This window comes from Zosterops lateralis (assembly GCF_965231275.1).
Source record: "Zosterops lateralis genome assembly, chromosome: 15".
Classification (NCBI taxonomy): Eukaryota; Metazoa; Chordata; class Aves; order Passeriformes; family Zosteropidae; genus Zosterops; species Zosterops lateralis.
In genome coordinates this window covers 15,407,758-15,426,523 of record NC_139775.1, presented here as the reverse complement: position 1 = coordinate 15,426,523, position 18,766 = coordinate 15,407,758, and positions in this window count along the sequence as shown.

Sequence of the window (18,766 nt, the reverse complement as noted above, 5' to 3'; positions counted from 1 at the left end):
GGCACTGCCCAGGGTGTGAGGCCTCCCTGCAGGGCCTGGGGCACCGTGTGCCTTGGCTTGGGGACTTCAGAGCTTTCGTCATTGCACAGGGGCTGGGACTCTCATTTTCTGGACCCATTCAAGCCCGGAGAGGCTCTGATGGAAATACCTCCTGGACTTTTTGTTCTCTTTTTTCTAGAGAACACCCCTGTAGAGAGCCACAAACCCACCCCATTGTTCTTTTCCCAGCACTCGCCTTTCTCGTGTCACCAACAAGCCACAGAGGTGGGGACAGTCACTCTCAGGTTGCATGTGCTGATCAGAACCAAATCCTGGCTGTTTCCTGCTCCCTCTGTCCACCTGCCGCTTGATTTGGATGGGAAGATTTTGGGATGGGACCATCACCCCATTCTGTGGCTGCATCCTGAACATTCCAGAGCCATTCCTGGGTAACACACCAGCAGCGTTTCTCCTTCTAAGTGCAGTGATCTGGACCATCTCCTGTGGGAATGGCAGCAGGAAGAGGCTGTGAAGTGTCAAAAATCCTGTTCTTGTTCAGCATTTCTGGCAGAGTTGGTCTGTGGGGATAGAAGCTCCCACCAGGAGGAGTCTCTGGGGCATTAATGCTCTACATCCTCACTTGCAGCCACAGGCACTGCAGCATTTTGGGGGTACACAGTAACAATCTCTGGCTTTTTGGGGTTTGACTCTCCAAGGCCACATTTTCTGCTCTGCAGGAGCCTGGCTGAGATGTCTGTGAGATCCCACACAGCATCCATGGCCAGAGAAACTGAGGCAGGAGTAGGAGGGGTAAAAAATTGCTCTGACTTAAGGAAGAGGAGAGCTGTGAAGGAGAAAGTGGTGGGGAAAAATGCATTTCCTTCCTGAAGGAGTCAGAGCAGTGTCCAGGAGAGAGAGCAGGGAAGTCCAGCACATCCATGGCTGGAGAGTGGCTCAGGAGGTGTCTCTGGGCAGAGGGAAGGGGAAAGCCAAAGCTCAGGGCAAAAATATCAACCTCTACAGTCAGGAGCTCCCAGAAAACAGCTGGAAGAGACCACATGAATCCTTTTGTGAGGCTGGTGGTGCTCAGTGAAGGTGGCAGAAGGTTCCCAGCTCAAAACCTCAAGGATATTCCAGCAGAGTGTCTCCAGGTTCCCACCTGGAGCAGGGCAGAGCCAGCTGCAGATCTGACATGGGGAGAGAGGGAGGGATGGGGCTTTCCTTTCCCCATCCCACACTCACAGAGGGACAAACCCAGGCTCAGTGGAGCCTGGACCTGCTTTCATTTAATGGCATTTAAACCGTGTCTCTCTACCTTTGGCCTTTCAGGAGGTTCCCCAGCAGCCTCGGGCTGTGCCTGCAGCCTTCCTGTGACCTCCTGCCACCTCCTGCGGGTGGGTGACAGCCCTGACCCCGAGCTGGGGGTGGCAAAAGCGCCGGGATCTCATTGCAGCTCTGCCGGAGCCGGGAAGTGAGAGCTGAGTCACCGGCAGGTACAGACAGTGATGTGAGTCACCGGCACAGCCCCGACCATCAACAACCCTGGCCTGGCCCCAGAGCTCCAGGGATGTCAGTGCTCCTGCAGAGTTAGAGGTCTGCAGTGTCAGTGTCCCTGCAGTGTCAGTGTTCCTGCAGTGTCAGTGTCAGTGTCTGCAGAGTCAGTGTTCCTGCAGTGTCAGTGTTCCTGTCAGTGTCAGTGTTCCTGCAGTGTCAGTGTCCCTGCAGTGTCAGTGTTCCTGCAGTGTCACTGGTCCTGTCAGTGTCCCTGCAGAGTCAGTGCTCCTGCAGTGTCAGTGCTCCTGCAGTGTCAGTGCTCCTGCAGTGCCAGTGCTCCTGCAGTGTCTGCAGCCACTCTCAGGGGTGCCCTCACTGCTCCAGTACCCCTGGGCAGGCTCTGGCTCTGTCCTTACAGCTCCTCTGCCCTGAGCTGGGGGGACACCGGGCACATCCCCTGGCAGAGCTGGGGGGACACTGGGCACATCCCCCTGGCAGAGCTGGGGGGACACTGGGCACATCCCCCTGGCAGAGCTGGGGGGACACTGGGCACATCCCCCTGGCAGAGCTGGGGGGACACTGGGCACATCCCCCTGGCAGAGCCGGGGGGACACTGGGCACATCCCCTGGCAGAGGTGGGGGGACACTGGGCACATCCCCTGGCAGAGCCGGGGGGACACTGGGCACATCCCCCTGGCAGAGCTGGGGGGACACTGGGCACATCCCCCTGGCAGAGCTGGGGTGACACTGGGCACATCCCCCTGGCAGAGCTGGGGGGACACTGGGCACATCCCCCTGGCAGAGGTGGCTGCCCACACCCACCGTGTGCACTGATGGCTTTAAGCTGGAGCTCAGAGAGTAGGTTTAGGTTTGATACTGGGGGGCAATTCTTCCCCAATACCTCTTCTTGAGGCCCTGGCACAGGGTGCCCAGAGCAGCTGTGGCTGCCCCATCTCTGAAAGTGCCCAAGGGCAGGCTGGACAGGGCTTGGAGCACCCTGGGACAGTGGGAGGTGTCCCTGCCCATGGCACGGGGTAGGAATGAGATGAGCTTTAAGCTCCCTTCCAATCCAAACCATTCAGTGATTCTGTGGTTCTAAATCCACACAGAAATGTCAACTGGCATCTGTTCCCCTCTCAAACCCCCAAGCCTGAGCTCTGACCTGCATGAGGGACCCTTTTCTCTCCCATGGTTCATCCCCCCAGCTGGAATCCACCCCTTCTCCCCAGCTGAGCAGAGGAGGCTGTGAGGATCTGTGGCCCTTTAGGGCACCTCAGCCTCAGAGCCAGCACCTCACCACAGAAAAAAATGGAAACTTTTTTACTTGAGAACTTGAGATTAGATCTATTTCCCCTGCCAGGCACCGAGGGCAGCACGTCTGCAAGGAAAGGTTCAGCCGAGGTGGCACTTCATGTTTCTGATTCCTGTTTTAATGAGTTGATTTTAATTGATGAAATCAGGCTCAGGGAAGAAATGTGCTCTCACCTGCCTCAGGTGCCTGGCTGAGGGAGCTCTGGCAGCCCAGACTGTGTCTGTGCAGAGGGTACCTTGTCCTCTGGCACTGTTCTGTGCCCATGCTGGGAATAGACAGATGCTCCTTCATGCCAGTCTCTGCTGAAAGCTTTACTTTTACAAGAAGTCATTTTAAGGCAGACAAATTAAACAATAAACTTCTTGAAAAATTAAAGGAAAAGGGTAATTTAACACAGAGTTAATAAAGGTAATAAATAATCTGCTGAGTAGCTGGAGGACAGACATAGCTGGAGCTTGAAATTTTCACAGCCTTCTTTCCTCACCCACCTCCTGTGAGCATTTCCCTCATCGTCTGCCCTCATCCTTTCACATCCAGGGTGACCAAGCCCTTCCCATTATCCTGTGTACAGCAATCACCTCACTGAGCCCCAAAATACCTCTGTGAGGGTGGGAGGAGGGTGTTAGGGCCACCTAACACTGCACAGCAGATCAGGCCTGGAGGTGAAGGATGAACTTGGGCTTGGCTTGAAAATAATCTGGGCTGTGTGGGATGAGCCAGCCAAGCTGGAATCCAGACATAAGTTCCTCAGCTCTGGGTCTGTGAGTGAGCTGGCCCTTGTGGGTCTGACTGTGCTTTGGGAAGGCACAGTCCTGGCCTGGCAGTGTCAGTGTTCCTGCTGGACTGAGCAATGGGCTCGACCTTGGCTTGGCACCTCTGCCAGCAGCACCTTCTTGACATCTCCATATTTCCAGGAAACCTTGAAAGGGAGCCTGGCCTGCCAGACAGCTTTTTTTTTTTTTTTTTTTAAATTGGGAAACCAATCACAGCTTTTAAAAATGGCCTTGTTGCCTCTGTGCAGCACATTGTGTGCACACACAGGAGTCACTGCCAGAGCCCAGGACACAGAGGGGTCAGGGCTGGAACAGCCCCAGGGGCTGCACTCATAGGAGACCCTGGAGCCACCACCAGACTGTGCTGCTGATCTGTGACAGCACTGCACAAATGGGGACCTCAGCTCCTGCCTCATCCTGGGCTCACACAGGGACACTGGGAACACAAGGACCAGGAGAAGTTTATTGTATTGAGGCTGGCACAGGCTGCCCAGAGAAGCTGTGGCTGCCCCATCCCTGAAAATGTTCCAAGATGGGATTGGATGAGATTGGGACCAACCTGGGACAGTGAAAGGTTTGAGGGGGTAAAAACAGGTGATCTTTAAGATACTTTCCAACCCAAACCTTTCTGTGGTTTTATGACTCTGTGACCCTGTTTGGCGATGGGAATGGGCTGGCCTTCCCCAGAAGGGCTGGTGTGGGGACACCCAGCATGAGCCAGCAGCCGGACAGACCCCCATGCACCCAGAGATGTCACCACAAGCAGCACTTGCTGGTGTCTCCCTCCATCACAGGGTTTCATGTCCCAGCAGCCTGCAGAGCCCCACAGCAGCAGAGTGGGGAATGGGTTTGTGATATGGAGCCTGGGAATGTGTCCCCATGTCCATGTGGTGCTGCAGGCACAGGGTGGGGAACAGGGAGGTAACAGCAGCAGCACTGAGCCCCCAGACGCCCTTCCATCAGCACTGCCCCTCACTGCCATGGCAAGGGGTTCAAGCACACCAAGAGCCCTGGCCAGGACTAACAGCTCCGTGCTCAGCAGCCTCAGCAGCACCAGTGATGCTCTGCTGTTCCCCAAGGATTATTCCTCCTGTTCCTCCACCACCATCAAAGCTCCTCAGCTAAGGACAGGCCTGACTGAAGCTGCTCCCCCGCAGGGAGGGAAGGAGGTGCTGCCCATGAAAGCTTTAAGCTCATTAGCTGCCAGTGGAACAGTAATTAGGTTGATTTGTGCAGGAAGCACAGGGGGAGAAGTCTTCCTTGTTCAGGCACCACCAAGAGAGAAGGGAGAGCTCCCATTGCCCCTCTGCAGCATAAAGGAAGACAGAGCATGCTGAATTTCCAGCTCTGCCGCAGAGATCTCAGCAGGCTCTGGAACCACATGGAAAGGGAAGGAGAGTAGGAGAGAGTAAGGGGCTGGCTCTGGTGGTCCCCAGGTCCACACTGGGAGGGCAGGTAAGGGAGGAGGACAGTGCCTGGCTCAGGCTCATCTGCCCCAGACCTGCACTGACTGTCCTGCATGGAGTTCTACTCAAGGCTTCTGCTCCTCACTCACAGTGCCATCAGCAGAGAAAACTCCAACAGTGCCACAAGAGAGCCCCACTGCTGGAACAGGGGGCAGACAAGGGGCTGCAGCATCACTGCCCTGCCTGAGGCTCCTGAAGGACCCCAATCCCCATTTTTTGCCCCTCCAGCCCTGCTCCACAAGGCACCAGGCAGGTGTGAGCTGGCATGGAGGGTCCTTCAGAGCAGGCAGCAACAAAGAATGGGGCACCCAGCACCTGCTTTCTAACAGGCATTAAACATTCCCCGAGTTTCCTCAAGTGGGACCACACCCCAAACCCCCTCCTCTGCAGTCCTCAAGACTCCAAGGTGGGACCAGACCTCAAACCTTATTCTTCTCCCCAGGAAAGAACATATTATCATATAATCATAGAGTAACAGAACGATTTGGGTTGGAAGGGACCTTTAAGATCACCTAATCCAACCCCCTGCCACACTTAGGGACACCTTCCACTATCACAGCTTGCTCCACGCCCTGTCCAATCTGGCATGGAGCAGGGAAATTTAATAAATTATCACAGGCAAAAACAGAGAGTAACAATCTAATCTTGGTCTGTGTCTTTACTCCTAATCCCAAAAGCTCATGGGGTTTGAGGCAGAGGAATGTTTGCTGCCCATACCTCTATCAAAACCTCTCTCCTGCTCATGTATCAGCTCCTGGCCGAGCTGTGGCTGGTACAGCAGAGGCACCAGTGCCACATTCCTGCTCCTGTGCCGTCCTCCCTGTCCCCCCAGGACATTCCCGGTACAGGCTATTTTCCTCGTGGCTCTAGGGGAGAACAATAGAGCCATGGGCTGTGCAGAGATGTTGTGGGGCTTTTTCTGGAAAGCTCTTAGCTGAGGGCTGCGAGGGAACATGGCGAGGTAATTGGGGAAGATGAGCCTAATCTCATTTTTTTTTGTTGTGAAAAGGGTGTGAAGAAGAGAAAAGGAGATGTACTGGTAAATTACCATCAGGGCTGCTATAGTAACACGGCTTTAAAGATTGCCTCGTTGGCCTCCTTGGGGCTATAGAAAGCTCTTCAGATTGTTGTTCTGTAGTTTTCCACTCTCTCCTGTGCAGGCTGGCCTCGTGCCTGCCAACCATCCCAGCCCACCTTCATCCACCACCACCAGCCCAGCCCTGCCAGCCCTGGGCGCAGGGAAGGCTTAGGGAAAGGAAAGGACTCAGTCCCAGATAAGTTGGTTAAATTTCTCCCTTCAGGCTCCCAGAGAGTTTCAGGGAAGCACCTTTACTCACTTACTACTTTTTTCTTTTCTCCCCCATTCATTACCCTGACTCATTTCCCTGTAGGGAGTCACAGAGAGGCCCCAGACAAGGCAGCTGGTGCATCACAAACTCCAGTGCTGCACCAGACGTGGGAGGATGGAAGGCAGAGTCCGAGGTGATGTGCAGCCAGAGCTTCCCTTGGCCAAGACAATGCCCTGACCTGAGTCCTGTCCTGAGTCTTGTCCTGAGTCTTGTCCTGAACTCTGACCTGAGTCCTGTTCTGAGCCTGGAACTGAGCCTGGAACTGAGCTCTGTCCTGAACCCTGACTTCAGTCCTGACCTGAGCCTGGACCTGACCCTGCCGTGAGCCTGGAGCTGAGCCCTGTCCTCAGCCTGTCTGCCCCCTTTGAGGGGGTGCACAGTCCCCACCAAGGGCTGAGCAAGCACAGAGCCCTGTGAGACTGGAGTCAAGGGGGGAATCATCATTTGCCATAACTGTGCAGTCCCCTAAGAGTCACTTCCCACCCCTAAAGAGATCACTTTCCCTCCTCTTTTTAAAGGAAAGCCCCAAATGTCTGTGCTGCAGTCTGAAGTGCTGTCAGATGCCTCAGCTGTGACCATGGGAGAGTTTTTTTCTTCAATCTCACATCCAGCTGCTGGAGTTGGCCCCTTAGACGTGGAGCATTTATATTTCTGAGCAGTTCCCCAGCCCTCATCCCTGCAGAGCTGCTGCTTCCCTCTCTATCCTTGACAGCAGAGTCAGGCTCCAGGTCAGATGTGTTTGCTGGACAAACAGGATTTAACAGGATTTTTGGCTCCAGGAACTACTCATGAAGTCCTGCCCTCTCCTTCCACTCATAAATACATTTCATTTCTCTTCAACACCAGATGAACTTTTGTGGAGGCGTCTGTTTTATGCCTTTGTTTCTCTGGAATTCACTGGGATGGAGAAATGCTAATGTGTCATTTCTGCAGGAGGGAGAATGTGTTAACAGCCAACCCCCTCAAAGGACCCCAGATTAATTTAGTAAAAACAAAGGGTTGTGTGAATTCTGGGATGAATTCAGTGAATTCTGCCATGAGGAACGGGAACTCAATAGGTGTGCTGGTCTGTAGCTTCACACATTGAAGGGTTTTCAGTAATTTCACTGCAGATTCATAGAAATAACTGGTCTTATTCTTTATTAAAACAGCACCTAGGGTGAAATTTAATTTCAGATGAGACGTGTCCCTGTGCTGAAGAACTCAAGACCTTCTAGATATGTTGCAATATATTGAAAACAAGGGAATTAAGATTTGTCTCCCAGCACATTTGGCCATGCAGTCAGTCCTACAGAAGCAGAGAGCACCAACATTTATTGTCCCCTGGGCATACAGAGGGAGCCCCAGCAAGGAGAGGAAAGCTCCTGCCTTCTGCAGGTGTAAATCTCAGCTGGGAGCAGCCCTGGACTGTCAGACACACAAGGGACAGCAGCACCTCTCTGGGAGGCAGCCAGTGCCCTCAGACTTGTGTGCTGCAACTTCAGAAATTCCTGTTTGCCACAGAGCCCAGCCAGACTGTGCAAGGAGGACATTCCAGTCTTACTAAAAAAACATTATTTTTTTTTTTTTCTTCATGTTTTAATGAAAGAGTGCCCAGAAGGTTCTTCTGTTTCTCTTATGAAATTTTTTCGGAGCTTACCAGGATGTGGCTGTTATTCATCTGTTTTCAGGCTTGTGAGCTGAAGGGGAAAGTTTTATTAACATCCTCTCAGAGGAGAGGACTCAGCCTTGGGGTTCCATGCATATTTACATTCAATGCTAAACATGCAGGCATTTTCCTCTTGATATTTCCCTCGGTTTATTGCTGAGAAGGGGAACCTTCCCATCCTCTTGTTTAAGCATTGTGCAATAACCAGATGGAAAACAGCCCTTGGCTATGAGAGAGATCTGAGAGAGACTCTGAGATCTGAGTTTTGCTCTCTAAGAAACTCTGCTGCAGGTTGCTGGCAGCTGATATTGGGTGCAACTTCTCCATGCTGATAAGGCAGTAAATGGAAAGAACTTTCCTGCTGGAGACAAAAGATGGATTTAAGGCAGATTCTTTGCCTTTAGAAGTGGACATCTGGAACTGGTTCTGATTTTTGCTGTAGATCCCACATTGTGAATTAACCAAAGCCTTTGCTTTTCATCTTGACATCTCCTGCTGAAGCTCTGAGCACTAGGCCAGGGACTGACTGCAGGGCCTTGTGTCAGAAGATGATGATTTAAAAGACATCCCTTGGATTCTGTGATGAGGTCTGGTGATGATTCATCCTAAATGGACACCATCCCTGGCTGGCAGCTGGCACAGCTGCTGCCCTTTGAAATGCACCTCTCCAACCTGTGCTCTCGTGGGAGACAGGACTGACACTGAGGAAGCTTTTGTGGCACAACCCTCACTTGCAATTTGTAAAGCTCTTCAATTGGCTGGCAAAGACTGAAAATAGTTCTCTAAAAGCTTCCCATGGCTCCTGCCTCACTCTTCCCTGTTGTGTAAGAGCTGGTGAATGTCTCTCTCCTGCTGGGTCCCCTAAACTTCAGAGAAGTTCAGTATCAGGAGACTGACAATCTGTGGGTCCTAACTTTTCCTGAAGTCTGGCAGAGTTGAAGACAGCTCCACCTGGGAGGGAGGAGGGCTGGGGCTGCACACACACTTCACTCCAGGGTAGGCTTGTAGCAGTTCAGGCTGCCTTCCTCCATGAAGCTCCAGCCTTACATCCAAATTAAACCACTGAATGTCCAATTCTTCAGCCTGTAGAGATAAAAGCTCTAAACAGAGTGTAAATAGATCCATCAGTGTCTGTCTCCAGGCTGCACAGCTGATGTGCCTCAAGGTGCCTGGCTAGGCAGGGAAAATGCAGATGCTGGGACAGTGACTGTCCCAAGTGCCCATCTGTTTATCCAAGCCTCTGCTGACCAAAGGCGAGGTGTGTGAGCTGAGAATGGCTGTTTTACCCTCTCAAATGGTGCCTGAGGGAACTTGAGTTATGTCTAAAAAATATTATAGTATAAGCCCACTGCACATCACAGGAGCTGTTGTATGTTATTCATCTTCACCTTGATGCCCACATTGACAGTATTCGTTTTTTATTTGCCATTTCTGTATGACAAGAGGATGTCAAGTTGGTATTTAATGCAGCCTTGAGAATGTTTATTGCATTACTGGGCCATCACTTTAATGTTCATGAAGTGCTGGGCTGCAGAGCAGTGCTATTGACCAGGGATGAGAGCAAACCCCAGCAGCAGAGGCACAAACTGTGCCAGATGTTTCTCACCACAAACTGCTTGGTGGTGGTGGCAAACTCAGCCTGGCCAGGCAGCAGGGCACCCATAAGCAATTCCCCCTAAAACAGGGACTATACTGAGTTCTCCAGGGAGTGCCCATGGCCCTGCCCCTGCCCAGGTCACAGGTGTTGGGGCTGGAACTGGAGTTTCCAGCTGGACGGCTCAGGTGAATTGGGGGCTACCTCTGCCAGATATTAAGCTGAAAGAGCACAAATTTTGGCCCAAGATTAAATGAGATATTCTCAAGGGGGGATCAGAGAACTGCACTGGCAGTGCTCCTGCCCGAGCACAGGATGACCATGGCTCTACTGCTGGCTGTGCCCAGGGCTGTCCTGCTGACTGAACTGAACACAGAGGAGGCTCAGCCTGCCCACAGCCATGCACAGTTCTCTTGGTACATTCCCAGGAGGAGCCTGTTAATCCCATTGACCTGCCTTGATTTCAATCAACACAGGAACACTCTGCCCACGCAGGTTGTTCTGATACTGTTACTTGGCTGCAGCAGGGGTTCCCATCTTTTTTGATATTTTATATGTGTTTTGTAAATGCAGCGTCACAGACAGCCTTGTTTCCAGTGTCCATCCCTGGCAATGCCCTGGCTTTTTTCTTCAGTAACAGAACTTTTAGTCTTACAGATTTTGGGTATTTGACTCTCTCTGTAGCCTTGGAGCCCTTGGTGAAGACACAACACCTTCCAGATGGATGTCAGTAAAATGTCCCCAGGTGGCTTTGAGCAAAGAGTAGGACTTCCAGCTGCCCTCCACACTCTTTCAAATCCTGCTGTGACACTCAGGCTCAACTTTAGTGCTGCTCTGGAGCCTTTGTGCAAAACCATCCAGCACTGTGCCCCCTTTAGGATTGTACAGTCAAATAACACAGTGATGTACAGAAAACAGGAACTTTATTGAACTAGACTACTCTTCCCAGCTTCAACTAAGGGGTGAGAACATCGCTGGAAAGACTATGCCTAAAATACATAAACTTGAATTCTTTAAAAAAATCTGAACTTGGGGTTGAGAAAACTCTGGGGAAATCTATGACTACGACAACAAGGGGTTCCTAACACCTACAGGGGGGAAAGTTCCAGCGCCTGGGCTCGGCACTGGTCACACATTTCCTGCCATGTGCAGCAAGGCCAGACATGAGCTGGAGTTGCAGGCTCAGAGCAGAGGCGAGAAGTGGAGTCTCCTCCTGCTCTTGTGAGGGCCAGGCCACCTTCGCCTCTTCCCCCCGGGCTCCGGGCCGTGCCGGCAGCTCTGGCGCAGGCAGCGCCTCAGCAGGGCCCGGTTGTCCCGCAGCAGCTGCAGCAGCTCCCGGGAGCAGCCGTGGCACCGGCAGCGGGGCCGTGCAGAGCTCCGGGCGCTCGGGCTCTTCTCCTGCAACAACACAGAGCATGGGGAGCGCCGTGGAAGGGGCACGGGGGCCTGGGGGGCCGAGCCCTCTGCCGCTGCCTTGGGCCGCTCCTGCACACGGAGCCCCGGGCCCTCCCTCACCTGTCCCCAGCGCCTCCAGAGCCATCGGCCCAGGAGCCAGCACAGCCCCAGGGCCCTGAGCAGCAGGGCCAGGGCCCCGCACAGCACCGGCAGCGCCTCCAGGACCAGCATTGCCCCCCTCAGCGCCGCCAGCTCCTGCTCCTCCGGGGCCTCGGGAAGCACATCCCCGCTCCCTGCGGGCCCGGCAGCGGGGCTGGAGCGCTCCACGGGCTGGATGAGGAGCAGCAGCACCGACAGCGGCAGCAGCTTCCGCAGCCCCTGCCAGAACATGGTGCTGCTGCTCGAGGCCGAGCTGCCACCACTCCACAGCCTCTGTCTGTCCGTCCTGCCCAGCCGCCTTCTGCCCACGGCCCGGGGACACTCAGCACCAACCAAAGGCGCTGCCCCAAAGGCTGTGAGGTCACAGAGTCATGGAATCAATTCAGCTGAGAGACCTCTGTGAGATCACTGAGTCCAACATAGGACCCAGCTCCACCACGTTGTTATAAACGAGGCAGGGACCCAGGTGGAAATAAGAAAAAGGCATCTCGTTTATTTGAGTAACTACCGAGAATGGGTGCCCGAGATAAACCCAGGCATCCTGTGACAAGCCAGAGAAAAATTAACCCACAACAATGGAAAACAACACCAAGCGCTCCTCAAGACTCAAAGCTGTGTCAGAGAACCCTCTGGAAGGGCTGGCAGTCTCTTTTATATCCCCTTACTGCCACTCGATTGGTGCGCTCAGGATCCTCGCTCTGATTGGTCCTTTCTCTGGCGGCTGATTGGTCTTTAGTGAGGGTTATTCTGGACCAATCGTTTCACCAGGGCGTTAAGTGATTGGTCTACAGCGTCCACCAATCCGGGTGCGAGCGCTGACCCTGCTGACCTGACTAACTTTTCACAACAATCCCAACTTCTAACACACAACTTTACAAACTACAACAATTACAATTTTGTCAACATATAACTTCGAAAACAATTACAATTGCAACTGTAAACCCCTGGGAACCTTTATTTTATTCATAACAGTGTAAACCAGACCAGAGCCATGAGTGCCATGTGGTGGCTTTCTCTGTACATCTTCTGCCACCTGGGCCGCCCATTCCAATATCTGATCAACCTGTTTGGAAGGAATGGCCAACCCAAACCTCCCCTGGTTTTGGCCAGTGAAATGCTTTACCCTTCTCCTTCTTGGATTCAATCCACTCTGACAAACACAGTGTCTTTACTGTCACTCCTGTGACTTCCATCGTCACATCTTCAGCACAGTTTGCCCCAATGATTTTTAAGGCCAGCAATTCTGTGGAAATCCATACCAGGCCTTTCTTCTGGCCTTGCTTCACTTGGCAATCTTAAATAATTCTCCTAAATCTTGTCCCAACCTGGGACCCAGCTCCACCATGTCAACCAGACCAGAGCCATGAAAGGAAAGCAGGTGCCTGCTGGAACTCCTGTGCTGTGCATCTGAAGGTGCAGAGTGGTATAGAGAGCCTGGAAATACTGAAATCTGATGGTTCTCCTCATGCAAACACACACACAAACACCTTGTGCTCTGATGCAGAGAGGAGCTGTAGAGATCCAAGGAGTTGTTGCTCATGCTGAACCTGTCCCTGGAAAAGAGGAGATAAAAACTGTTATCCACAAATGCAGGAGCAGGCAATCTTCTTGACACTGGATAAAAAATTGGTAGTCAAAAGAATTCTAATTAAAGCAATTACTGTCTTTGCATACACACCCCCTGCATGTTTCATAAAGCTAATGGAGTGCAGTGCTGGGCCTTGATGGATAATCACAAGAGACTGGATAACTTCCTCACCCAATCTTCAGCTAATGACTTGAACACATTTTTTGTACTGGCTGTGGTTGTGGAGAGACTGTTCAGTGAAGGAGAACTGGTTCACAGAGTTACTGCTTCCTGTGAGTACCCAAACCAAACTCTGGATCACTGGATATGAGATTTGCTTGTTTGGGTGTGTGTCAGGCTCAAGGGAAGGCTCGTGGGACTCTGATGAGTTCTGGGTCCTCTCACAGCCTGCCCTGGGCTCACTTGTGGCTCCCCAGCACAGCCCAGAGCACTGAGAGAGGCCACAGATTCTTCACCCAACTCATCCACTGGCAAACCAAAGTTTCCAGAAATTTATTCTCTGTTTTTTCCTCCAATCCCAGACCTAAGGCTGCCTTGAAAAGCCATATTTAGTTTGTAATTACAGTCCAGGAGTTCTACAGCCTCATGGAGGTCCTGCCAGTCCAGTGCTCACTCCGGAGCACCTGAACCTTTTCTTCTTAACTTTTTATTCTTCCACCATTTCTCTTTTTTTCCCCCTGCAGTTTTCTTCTCGAAAATGGCTTCAGGTTGACATCTTGAAACCCCATCAGGAAAGCTTTATCCCTTGGAAACCTCTGAGATCACCTCGATTCCTGGCAACTTTGCTCTTATCTCACTTTGGAGAAGCCCAAGTCAAGCTGACTAACCATCACCAGAGATGAGGAGTGGGAAATCAAGCCATCAATCATCCACAAAGAGCCTACAGCAGCATGAAGAAGCCCATTAGAGGCAAAGTGGACCTGTCAGAGGCTCAGCATGAGGTGCCTCTTTGGCAGGAGAAACTCCCACGCTTTAATGCTGTCTCTTCAGAGACAACTTAGTGTCATTTTCTACAGGCAACTCATAAAACAATTAAAATAAATGTCTTCAGAATGCACTTTTCTTCTCTCTCTGGGAATGTTTCCAGCTCACTCAGTTACAGCATCACCACAAAGAAAATGAAATTTTGTAATTATTGAGGACAGATACCAGCGGAGGGAAATAGTTTAGGACCTGCTGGAGTGTTGGGGCAACGCCAGGAAGGCACATTCAGAGGTCTTGGCCTGACTTTTTACCTTGCTGGTGGCACCAGGAAGGGTTCAGGATCACAGAGAGGTGCCAGCTGGGAACAGTACCCAGCTCTCCTGGTGTGCCACACCCAGCATGGGCTGAAGCTTGTTGGCCTCAGCACGGTGATACCTGCCCCAATCCACAATGACTATATTAAAAATTGAGCTTATTTTCCTTCCCTCTGTCTATTCTGTCTCTTACTGTCCTGCAGGCTGCCTCTCCTGCATCCTGCCCCCTCTTGTCCAGTCACTCTGTGTTTTCCAGTGTCTTTCACCGACCTTTTTGCTTCTGCACCAGTGTTTATTGCTCTTCCTTTCCTTCCTGTTGCAGACACTCTCCTCTTCCCCCTTGCTGCTGTCCCAGCTCTGGTGTTGTGTTGCACATTCCTGGGACAGAGCCTTGCACCGTGCTCCGTGTATTCCTGGCCAGTTGTCAGTGACACATTCTGCAGGCTGAGCCCACAGCAGCTCTTTGAACACATTCCCATGCTGGTCTCTTCCAGTCTGCCTTGTTCAAGCTTCTTCTGTTACACCCTCAGCCCACTTAGAGAAATCACCGGTAATTTTGTGGCTCATAAAGCCAGAAATGCAATTACAAGCATATCAGTGACTTCCTTTTCTCACACCGAGGCTCCCTTGCAAATGTTTTATTTCACAGGATGTTAAAAAATATCTTGATTTACAGCAGAAACTGGAAAATGTCCTCTTCAAACTTGGTGTCTATGGCTACCTGGACACAATTATTTTTGGATTTATCACATTGCCATGAAGTGCCAAGCTGCTGGCAGGAACCAATTCACAGTGCTTGTGCAGAGCCTGAAACACGAGGGGCTTCACACACAGCAACAACCACTCAGGAATACTGTAAAGCCACCAACAGAAATACAGCAGGGGTGTGATATAGCAGGAGCAAAAATTTCACTTAAATTTAACTTACACCAGAGCAAGAGGAAAGGCAGATCCACAGCTGAGTTACCAGCCTGTGGTTGCCTGCTGCAGATCTTATTTCCATCAGCAAGGGTGTCCCTTTTGCCTGAATTCACCCCACTTTATGCATTTTGAGCCTAAAAAAAGGTTCTGTCTTGGTGATAACAACCACACAGTGTGTGATCCACATGCCAAAGAAGCCCTGGCTTTTCACTGCTGCCTCCACCAGGACCAGAGAGCACCAAGACTCAGATTAGGTGATTTAATTCAGGTCTGAATGTAGGCTGGATGAGTGTTAGTTCTTCATTCTCATCACAGTCATCACAGAACAAAGTGAAGGTTTCACTCATCTTCACAGAGGGGATTTGGGAGGTGGAAATTGGCCTCTTGCTGAGCCTTTGTGGGGTATAAACAGGCAGGACTTGGCAGGGCTTGATCTGCTGGAGGGAGAGTGAGATCAGTCAGGTAAGTTCCTCAGTGTGATAGGACACATACACAGAAAATACACCCCAAGCCTACTTTCCTGAGTACAAACAAGCAGGATGACAGGTTTCTTGCTTTAGATGGGACATGCTGATAGTTGGTGTATCAATAGCAGAGTCTTCTTTACATGTTCACTGGATGTTATTCCAACCAGACAGTTTAAGCATAATATATCAACTTCTACCACTATGCTTGATTTTCTTTACTAATAGCAGAAATAAAAAACTTATATCCTTACCACAACGTTAATAATCATATAGCACACATCTTGTGAAAGGCCAACTTTATAATATACATTTCTAACAGAGGCTGTGCCAGGCAGGAGCTCCCCCATGCTCCCTGCTCCTGGCTGAGGTTTGCTCTGCTGCAAAGATTCAGGCAGGGCAAACCCAGAGTTTCCTCTGTGAGCACAGAAGCTCCAAGCCAGTGGGATGTAGGAGATGTTATTACAGCATGCAGGGCAGCTGTCTAAAAGCTAAAAAGCCTCAAAGGCAGAACATCCCCCTGCAGCCATCCCCTCACCTCGTGGGCTCTCCCATCCTCACCCAAGGCTGCCCAGGTGTACACACCTTGTGTTTTCAATCTACATGTGGGAAGCTCCACACTGATCCATTACAGAAGACTGAGAAAAATCCATTGAATACAGAACCAGTTCTGTTCTATCCCATATTTCAGCCACAGCTGCAGCTGGTGCAGACTCAGTGGGGCCTCTCAATGCAGGACACAGACATTTCACTCGTACCTACTCATAGACAATTTAGGGGAAGCAAACTGAAACAAAGATAATTGGGATGGAGAGAGAAATGTTTTGAATTAATTCCAACTTTTTATGTTGTAATTAACCAACAGCAAAGAAACTGACAGTGTCCCACAGTGGCACAGACCTTTTCCTGCCTTGTGGAATATAGGGAGAGTTGCAATTTCTTCTCCTGCTTACAGCTGTGTCTGAAAATTATTATATTCGAAAGAGCAAACCAGATAATTTGTCCCAAATTGGAAAAAAGACCAACAAAACAAAACCCAAGCAATCGAAAATAATTTTGTCAGAGCTTGCTCAATTTGATTTTGCTCCGCAATCGTTAACTTTCCATTGCAAAAGAATTCATATGGGAAACTTTTTCCAGCCTAATTCTTGAACCTTGCCCTTCTAATTAATCAGATGATGGTCTTACAGCTTGATCTTGTTTTCTGTTCTAGTTAAACTGTTTAGAAATGTGCTAATGATTCATTCTCATGCAATTAGATTCGGCAGCCAGAGTCTTTACTACAGTTCTGCAAGGTTTGCTTTGCAGTAGAGGAGCAGAGTACAAAGAAACCAGCCATGGATCCATAAAGAAATTCAATGGCATTTGGGAAAATACATTTGAGGATCTGGACCTGTATTTAATGCATGTCATTAGCTATTTGCAAGAGACAAATGACATGAGGGAAAGCAGCTTCTTTCAGTCTGCAGAGAGCTTAGAAGATATTCTTCAACCTTTCGTATTCCACTTCTCTTTCATAGTAAGAATCCAAATCTCTAAAGATCTCTACCTTGTAAAATTGCCACTGAACTGTAACAGGAGACACCGTGAAATTCTGGCAGTGCAAAACTCAGGGAAATGAATTTCCATCGTGGCTCTGCATAAATTTGTTCTTTGCTGAAGCCGAGCCTGGGAAGTGACTGATGTTTTCGTGCCATGTGTGCGCAGGGCTTTGAGGCTTGGATTTCACAAGAAGTGCAGATGCACCACTGGGAGCTCCTTGGAAGCTGCCTTGTTTACAGGGCTCAGCCTGGCTGTGTTTAATCCAAATCAGGTCACGGGAGATTGTGCTCCAGCCTTCTCATCACGGTCCAGACTCCACGTTGATAAATGCTACTGCAGAGAAAACTCTGTGTGTTGGGGAAGGGAGAGCAGAGCATCTCTTCATGCAGTAGGACTTGGCCCAAAGTCAAGCCAAGTCCATCAGAGGCCAGGGACCAAATCAGAGAGACACACTGGGGTGTGGCCATGGCTGGGATGTGGCTCCTGCAGTGGCCCCAAGGACAGGAGCTTGAGCATAAAGCTCTGGAGACCCCACAAGGCTCCTCACTGCCCCAATCCCACATTTGGCATATGCACACCCACACCAGAGCTGCCATTGGATCCAGGCAGGTAAGCCCTGAGGAGGGGAGGCAGCTCTGTTTGGAGCCCCAAATCCTGGAAAATGATCCATGTGTTATGAAAGCCGTGGATGCAGGCCAGGAGGGAAGGCACCATGGGCAGCTCCAGAGATCTGTGCACTTCAGGCTCAGAGGGCCATGGGGGTCTCTGAGGGATCATGGGGTCCCCAGAGCTGGGAGTCTGCTGGCTGGAAATGCCACATTTCCTAATCTGTGGCATTTGGTCTTTATTAAATGGCTGCTCTATGACAACAAAGCTTTTCTGTGACCGCAGCCAGCCAGTGCTTGTAGTGCACACCCGGGAGTTTCTGTCACCCATTTGTTGCCTGTCCTTTGATGAGGGGCTTGCTGGTAGCCAAGAGGAAGGAAACACTCAAGAACATTTGCAGTGTTGGGTCTAAGGATGGCAGAGATGGGTTTGCTGTGATAAATGAATACCAGTCCTGCTACTGAGCAGCCTGTGCTGGGACACAGGCAAGAAAAGAAACTTCTGGTGTAAGGGTAGCCATGGGCAGGGCTTTAAAGGGATTTTGTGTGTTGCAGGAAAGAGATTTAATGTTGCTGGAGTTACAGAGAGCAAGCAGAAACCCCAAACAATTTCTCCTTCAGAGACCTTGTTTCAGGTTGAGTGGAGGGAGGCTCAGGCAGATATTACAACACTGAGTCATGGCTGGAGAGGCTGGAATTGTAATGCCCCAACAGCTCATTCTTCTCCTCTGTTCTCAAACAGGAGCTTAGTTCTGTAGGAGGTCAGAGATGACAAGAGAGGGAACACTGACAAAGTTGCTCAGTACTTCTACTACCCCACAGTTCAACTCACATCTTTCACATGCTGAATGCATGTTTAATGCATGTTTCCAAAGGTTTACTCCTTGCAGTGTCTTGCAAGCTCTGTTTCTACCTAAGCAATAAGGCATTTCCCAAGTATCTTCATCATTGCAGCCTCCTTCCCTCCTTCCCACCTGAAACCTCTCTGGCCCCAGCTCTTGTGTCTGGCTTGTGCGGAGACACAACCTCATGATGCTCAGCCCCACTTAAATACCTTTTCCATTGCAGATTAAGGACTTGACCTGCATGGATTCTGCCTGTGTCTCCCCCACCTGCACCTCTTTCACTTCCCAAGCCCTTGAGATGCCTCTGACTTCACAAAGTCTGCAAAATGTCTGTTTTAGAGCTTTCTTCACTCAGCTTTAGTCCTCCGGAATTGCCAACATTTATCTCACTGCA